The 8,622-nt window shown below is 37.7% G+C and overlaps 1 long non-coding RNA gene across 1 annotated transcript in view; it reads left to right on the plus strand.

The window, feature by feature from the left end:
* Window positions 1–550, plus strand: part of LOC108514526 (uncharacterized) — an 18,555-nt gene extending 18,005 nt beyond the window's left edge. The window contains exon 4 of the long non-coding RNA XR_001881235.1: window positions 207–550. This is a non-coding gene — a long non-coding RNA (uncharacterized LOC108514526). The remainder of the gene's footprint in view (window positions 1–206) is intronic.
* The last annotated feature ends 8,072 nt before the right edge of the window (window positions 551–8,622 follow it).

Consider the following 8,622-nt stretch of genomic DNA (forward strand, 5'->3'; position numbering starts at 1 on the left):
GGAAAGTGTGTCATCAAAAAGGCACTACAACTATTAATATTTTCACATGTAAACAATGATAGCTGGATCAAAGTCTCCTTCCCAAAGCAATCAGACATTTTTAATATTCACTAGTTTGCTATGGTTTTAAATGTATAGCATCAACTCTATTATCTGATGGAGAATGGTATGGCAAAGTTTTAATCCTAATATGCATTTCTTTATAGGTGACCATGGAAACCTGTTGATAAGGCTCTGGGGTCAGAGTCATCTCTGTTCAGACAACTCTAGCAGTGTGACTCTGAGCAAGGGTTTTTTAACCTAAGTTCCTGCTTCCTCAAACGCAAATGTAGGAATAGTAACATCTTCCTCAAAGTTGTATGCTGGGGATAACACATGAAAGAGATGCCTGGGCCATATAATTGTTTAAGAAATGTTCATTTCTTTCTTGAGCTACCTTCTACCAACTATTTGGTCTGAGTTTATGAAACTGTAAATTTTGTCTAACATTTGCCTAACAAAGGCATTATTACCTTGCTTAAAAAACACACAATACATTCTAAACCAAAAATAATCTGAGTGTAATTGATTATTTTGGATTAATCTATATCATCACTCTCCTCCCTTAGAGAAGACAGGCCAAGAGTTGGTTACAATAATTTTTGAAGTAAGTTGAAAACCTTATCATTAACACTTAAGTCGGAGAATTTATTATATTTTCCAGTGTTTCAGTATTTACAGTCCAAAATAGTGTCATCCTCAGAATATAAAGCCCTTTTACCTTTAGTGATATGTCAAATGCACTGGCAAATATAGCTGTTGTTAGTAAATTCCTATTTAACAGATGGGCAAGATGAGGTAGTGAGATTAAATGACTAGCCCATGGCTAATATTTGATTAGAAAGACAAATTTAATCATAGTTGCCATTTGACTTCCTTTCAGGACTAGAATTAAATTTCAAGTGTCTCCTGACTCCCAGTTTAGTGCTTATTTCACTACAGTGAAATATGTGCTTTATTACATGCTTTAAAATAAGAGGAGAGAGTGGGGAGGCACAAGCGCCTTCCTCCTAAAAGGCACAAAGCACAAAATACAAGGTAAATCGTCCATCATTAATTGTCATAACATTCCCCGTAAGACAACGAGTACTGACGATCTCCCTTAGTCGGGATGATGGTGTAGAAACCTAAGTTTAAAAAAAGATGCACAAAGGCCGGGCGCGGTGGCTCAAGCCTGTAATCCCAGCACGCTGCAATACCCAGCAGCTTTGGGCAGGGCCTTGAGTATGGGCGGATCACGAGGATCACGGAGATCGAGGAGCCATTCCTGGGCTTAGACAGTGGTGAAACCGGCCGTCGCTACTAAAAATAAGCAAAAACTAGGCCGGGAGCGACGTGGCGGGCGCCTGTTAGCCCAGGCTACTTGGGAGGCTGAGGCAGGAGAGATGGCGTGAACGCCGGGAGGGCGGAGGCTTTGGCAGTGAGCTGAGATTGGCCACTTGGCAGCTCCAGCCTGGGGCCCGGCAGAGCGAACTCCCGTCTCCAAAAAAAAAAAAAAAAAAAAAAAAAAGATGCACAAGATGCCCACAGATACTCAAGAAAGCAAAGACAGCCCAGAATTACCTAGTGTTAGAATGAAATTGATCACACACCTTCTGGAAAGCATACAGTTCTACAAGTCTCTATGTACGCAGGGAAATCCAACTACCTTTTTTGGGGAGAAGGATTGTTTCATAGAACATCTAGCAGCAACCCTGGGTAAGCGGGTACTGTTTTGAGAATGTTTTCAACTTAGTCACCCAATTCTCATCAGGCCCAATCAACCAACTGCCTAGCCTCATTTAGTTTTGAAAAATAATGTCACAAATGTGTCCAGAGTGGGATAAAATGCACAGTAGAGAGTTCATTAACATGCCATCTGCATGCAAAACAAGGGGATTCCAGAGGCAGAATGCTTTGGTAGGCCACTAGAAATCAAATTCCAGGCTAAAAAATATAGAACACAACTTAGGGAGAAAAATATTACAGCTACACCTTGACTTCACCCACAGCAAAGACTGTCTGGTTTTCAGGAACTCCAAAGCCAGCCTGAATTCTCTTTCCCTCTTTTTTAAAACTTTAAAACCTGTTTTACTGCTTAAAGAGGGTTAAAAAAAAAAAATTGCTTACAGCATGTGGAGTTTCGTGAATCATATCCATTCCCATGAAGAAAGAAAGGCCTAGCTAGACCTCAGTGTCAGAAATTCATTTAGGATTGCCCGTCTTTTGAAAATCAAGCCTGTTTATCTTCCTGATTCACTCAGTAACAAATCAGAAAACTCAAACCTGCCCCCTCCATTTCTTCTGACTCCTACTGCCTCCCTCTACTCTCAGAGAAAGAAAGGATTCAATTTCCAGAGGCTGTAGCTTTAATGAACCAGAGGCCTTTTTTTCCACAGTGGTACCTCAAACTTCATCAAGAGCATTGGAGTCTGCTTTTTTTCTATTGCAATTTTCATTCCGCCTTAGCTCTCCCTGACACACCTGTGAAGTGTCACCAAATGCTGTATCACATCAACTTTCAAAAACTGCCAACTCTGCTCATGTCTGAGACCTCCTGATGTCACAGCCTTATAGGAGCTTGAAGTACACAAAAGCATAGCTTGAGTTTTACCACACACAGCAAAAGCACCTGTGCGGGTGGTTAGGGCAGAGGGTCTTGTTGACAGTTGTGAAATAAGACAAAAAAAAAAAACCATTGAAATGAGATGTGCGGCAGGGGTATTTGTGGAGCCTGTACATCCTTCTTCCCGAACTGCAGTAAGAGACCCCAGCCCCTTAAACTCCCTCGCAGAGCTATTTCTCTAGAAAATTGTTCCTTCCATTCTCCCTACCCTCCTTTTTATCACGATAGAAATTTCCTCATAGCCTAGAATTCTAAGAGAAAATATTTCATCTATTATCAATTTCATAAACATCCACTCCCACCCACTGCCAAAAAAAAAGAAACCACTGGTAAATATTATTCAGGGTATGGTTTGTACTGGCTATTCAGCTCTGGGTACAGATGGCATTTATTGAAAAACTGGAATGTATCATGGTTTTTGGTTATACTATAGAGTAGTATAACCAAGTAATTGAGTATACGGGTCCTGCAGCCTCCATACCTGGTGCAAATCTTGCCTACTTCTCAGTGTTGTCATCAGACTTAACTTACTAATTTTATGACCTTAGGCCATAATGTACACATATCTACAAAGCATCTTGCCCTTTTCTATTGATATTTTGTAGTTTGAATCTATAGGTGTGTTGATCTATACATATTTTTCCAGGTCCTTATAACCTAAGGTAGATATAGGTATATCCATCCATAACCAATGAGAAGGGTAGTCTTCGGACTAAAAAAAACACATACTGGCTAGCTTCAGTCTCATTTTGCATATAGTAGAATAAGACTAAAAGATAGCATGCAAAGGGCCATTGGGTTGCGAGATACCCCATGAAATAACATATAGAAATTATGGGCTTTAAGAACTGGTACTTTGGCACCCAAATCCACTGCAGTCAACAGTCTATGCAAAAACACACACAAAAATAAGTCTTTTTTGCTTTTTGCTTCACCATTTTATATCAACATGAAAGAATCTTTCATTAAATTGGAGTAGATATTTTTAACCATTCTTCCCTTTGTAATAAAGGCAGCTTGGATTTAATGTTACTTGTTCAAGTAACTTATTTTAAAAGCACAATTTTTTGTATCTTTTAAACCCTAGCAATTAATGGGAAAATAGAAAGTACAGCCAACAAAATTTTAAAATAATCTGAGAATTGTTAGTGTACAGTAAAGGTATAACTTGTTCTCTTTGAATGTCAGTGTTTTCCCATCCTAAAACAACAAATATAAACATCAGTTCTTTTAAGGTATGTCTACTTTTACATCACACTAGAATATGTAAAAGTTTTCCTAAAACTGTTTATGCATATTACTTCTTTTCTACTTATATAAGTACAAATGACTTTTATATAATCTAATTTATTGTAAGGTCTTTTACGTGGCTCAAGCCACAGCTCATTCAAAGATTCTGAACACATCCTTTACTACTTTGTGTGGAGTATTTTGATCCATTTTTCTTTCTGAACTAATATGATTATGAAAGTCTTGTTCCTCAGCAACAACAATTTGTGGGCAGAGTTATTATCAATTATACCTAAATATTCATGACGAAGGAGTTGAGATTTCTCAAAATTCAAAAGAAATATCTCTTAGAGCAAGGCTGAAATGTAGGCAATCTAAATAAGTTGGCATTTCAGGTTGGATAAAGACAAAATGCAATGTTTTTTTAAGAGGAAAGAAACTAGTTATAGCTAACAGGATAAAGCACATTATCAGTGCAAGTAATTTTACTAAAAATTCCCTAAATGCCGGCGTTCAATAGCAATTCTGGGACCCTGGGCCTTAATAACAACACCCCAACATGTTGGAGGCTGTGGCAAAAACAAAGTAATACTGACCCCACCTCTACTTAAAATTGTGACATTTTGTTCATCATATTTTTTGCATTGATTTTAAAATGCTGCATTAAAAGATTATCTTAATTACTGATTTTCTGACACCTCCTTATATTCTACACCCAAAATAAGTGCCCACTAACCTCGACCCTTCTCTTAGCCCTGCTTAATAAGTCATCTCCCTGAACTTTAGTTACCTCATCTGTAAAACTGAGGAAATAATAATTCAAAGGATTATGAGGACCAAATGATATTGCATGTGTAAGTAGTTGTTCATTGTAAATGTAAATATATAAATACATTTACAAAGCTTTATGCATCTCCAAGATAAAGTTAGTATATTAAACATTGTATTTAAAGATGTAAGGTTTATGGCAAGTTTAAGTCCCATGATTGATGACAGAAACTGAATCAGAGGCCTTAGAGAAATAGAATTTAAGACACACCTATTCCTACCAAACCTTATTTAAGTAAAGAAAAAGGTACAGTAGCAACCCAAGAAATCAATTTCCTTTCCAGGTTTCATAATTAATCTTCATTTGTAAATCCTGTTTGTCCTCAGATTTTCTCTTTACAGTTCCTAAAAACATTCAATTCACCAAAAATGAAAAATTAATTTAGGAAGAAACTCTAACTTAAGAAAAAACTTGCAGCTCCAACAACAGGTGAAAGCATACAAATATAAAAATTGTTTTTGAAGAAGTTGGGGATGTGAACCTTTTAGTTCAAGATGGGGGGTTGTTCTAGAGTGAAGGAAGGTGAGATGCCTCCTGTTCTCATGAGCTAATGATTGTTTCCAACTGGTTAGAATTCAGTGCTAATTGCATTTTAAAACACCACCTCTGAAATCTTTCTCTCTCAGGATCTTGCATCAATGTTTCACATTTTCAATGCAACCTTTGCACTTCACCTTTCTCACTCAACAAATTCTGAATGTCAGATCTACGGGAAGAACTCAGTTCAGATCCTTCCTCTCCCAGCAGGTTTTGATCTGGTGGTAGTGATGTCAATACCTAGGAGAGGCTGTCCTGCCCTGGTTCTGAGGGGAGAGAGACAATTAAAATCGGTACTTTGGTGACTCTACTCAGGCTTGTCCATTCTAACAGGGAGTCATTAAACAACTTTCCACTGTCATTCAAAGAACTTATAACAGAATCAATTGATTTTCATCCTCTGCTTTATTAGTTGTGATTTAGGAAATAGAATGGCCCTGTTTACACAGCTGTAACATGTCAGGGCCTGTAGTACATTATTGGCTTGAGGCCTCTGAGTTGCCGTCCATTCTCAGCAGAATCAATCTGAACTTGAAAACATTCCCTCTAGGAAACATGCACATATCTACTAGCATAAAGCACTACTTGTACAACTGAAAACAGTATTCACTTGAGGTAAGTTGCAAGTTCACCTTCCAAAAATCAGCCCCCACTTGTCATTGCTCTCAGCATGTTCACGATGGGAGCAGAGGGCTACAAATGCCTCTTTAACTAGGTACCCAGCATCGGTGAATGTGTTACACTTTGCTGCTAGTCAGATCTCAGACTCTGCAAGTGGGAGTAGCTGGCTGTTTAACATGCATTCAGAGCACTGCCAATCTAAAATGGCTGCTCAGTAATACTTTAATTGCAGTTTCATGGAAACAAATTGCTATTTAACTGCAATAAGCATTTTTGTGACTTGGCTGGACTAACAATAGGTGAGTCTTAGTAACAAAGCTACAAGTAACATTAACTTGTAAATGGCCTTTTTCCAATGGCCTCTTAAAGGAGTCATAGGTGGGACAGCACCCAGGACAGAACTCCCTGGTGAAGGGTGAAGGGGTCTTTGGTGTGAAGGGTGAAGGGATTTTTGGATTTCCTTAATTTAAATACAATTAGGCTACACAGAAACTCTTCACTCTCTTCACTAGACTCCATATGTAGATCTTGGGTTCACTGTGTTATATGATTTATAGGCCCTAAGAAATATTTTATAGAAATAGTAGTACACACTAGAATCTTACTATATTGACATTTGAAGCCCTTTAAGGGCTTCATTTTAGATGCTTAGTTGTTTCAAATATCAGTGTTAATATAAGGGCAAAAGAATTTAAATACAGCTAATATTAAGAGGATGACAATTTCACAATTTCATTTTGGTGTGACAGTTTTCTCATTTTGTATAAGACACTACAGTCCAGGTTAAACTATTTCCTAATAAATCATGAAAGAGCTGAAAATAGTTTCTAGTGGCAAACAATTTGGTTTGGAAAAGCTTCAGGCTCCCCTGCCTTGCGGGATGTGTAAATCTAACTAGACAGTTAGATAGGTAAAAAACATTAAACCCTTTTAGAGGACAATCTTTTTACAAAATTGTTTCATTAGCAAGAGTGACAATTTGCATGTTTGAGACATTTATATGTATCATAAACATAATTTTTTTTATCAGTTCAGCAGGGCTAAATAACATTTGCTTTTATTTTTAATTGCACTTGCTTGTAGGGACTGGGGGCCATCTTGCTCTATGACATGGTTAATATTAAGTAAATCCTTTCAAAAGAAGTGTCCATCTCGCTAACTAATAACATCACAAATGCAATGGATGAAAGGTAGAATAAACTCATAGACTTTTTTTTTTTCCTAAGCAATGTTGAGGTTGGGGGAGGAACTGCACACAATCGCTGCTCACATCTGAATAAACCTGAGTGTTTTTAGTAGCTTTCCATCCACACAGAGCATCCCCATTAGAGCCAGGTTTTATTGTTTGAAATGCCTCTGGTTTCAAGAAAGTGTTTTACCTAAAGCAAGACTACTACTTAAATATGTTCTATTGTATATTCATAGCTCCATTAGTCCTTCTCCAATTTAGCACATCAAAGAGAAGGCTTCATCACTTGCATGTGGATTATACTAACATGAGTGACATTTGTAATCTTATAGGTCTGCAACTTAAGAAATGCTTTTAGAAGCTCATTATTAAATACGCAGCAGTGCTTGAGGAACCAGCCATATAATAGTTTATTTAAAGTCTGTAATGACCTTAGCCCTCCACATCACTAAATGCCACAATATATTATTTACTAAAGTTATTAACCACCTCCTTTGAATTTCTACACTATCAGGGACATGAGTGCTCATGCCAAAAAGAATATAGAAAATGCCTGCAATCTCATTAACATATTTCCCCCTTTACCATCCCAGTCTAACTTCCTTGAGAAAGTTTCTTAAAGGAAAAAAACAAAACAAAACAAATATAAGAACCAGAACTAGCTTGAAAAAATTCCCCAAGCATCTAATTCAAACAGATACGTGATTTCTTCACATTATTTTCTTGCATTTTGTTTTTATAAGGTTCTAACGAAACTATTCACTTCAACTCTGCCTTTACAATCTCCTCTAGGTTTGAAGTTTAAGCAACTGATTTTTTTTTCCCCCGCTGCCCTGGAATCTCTGAAAACAGGAAGTGAGCACATTTCTCAAAGGGAAGCTGACTGGTAGTTGAGATGTGCTGGGCTAGACCTCTCTACATGGCTCCATGGCTATTCTCAGAGGGAGGGTCTACATCAGGCGCTTTTCTGGAACAAAATAAATGCCGTCTTAAAAAGGAAAATTTTAAATACTAGTGTTCACACACCTGGTTTTATTAGTCTGTGATGGAAGTTATAGTTGAAATTTGCTCACATCTAAGGAAGCTGGCAGTACAACTTCAGCCTGCAGGCCTATTTGGTTTTCCTCCTTCTAGCACTAGCTGTGTTATACCCACATGCTTTCCGGAGGGCAGCTCTGCGGGCAGTGCAGGCACTGTCGTGGACATTCTGCTGCCTGCAACCAGCAACTCAGTGTCTCAAGACTAAGACTAAATGAACTCAGAATCTTTCCCCAAAATACATACAGAAAGGCAGAGTCAGTAAAGAAGTCTAGGAGCAAAACAAAATAAACATATCTTAGAGCCGACCACACGAGCCTAAAGGTCACCAGGAAACGGCTACTTCACCCATCAAAGATCACTGTAAAAGAACTCTGGGTCCCTACAACTAGGAGAGCTTCAAAATATGTACAGTTATGACTTAGAAATTTGTGACTTCCTTCAAAAGCTATAAACTTGGTAAGAGAGCAGGATGGTTGTGTCATATATATATATATATATATATATATATATATATATATATATATATATCAT

The sequence above is a fragment of the Rhinopithecus bieti genome, unplaced genomic scaffold (genome assembly GCF_001698545.2).
Source record: "Rhinopithecus bieti isolate Rb0 unplaced genomic scaffold, ASM169854v2 scaffold_1467, whole genome shotgun sequence".
Taxonomy (NCBI): domain Eukaryota; kingdom Metazoa; phylum Chordata; class Mammalia; order Primates; family Cercopithecidae; genus Rhinopithecus; species Rhinopithecus bieti.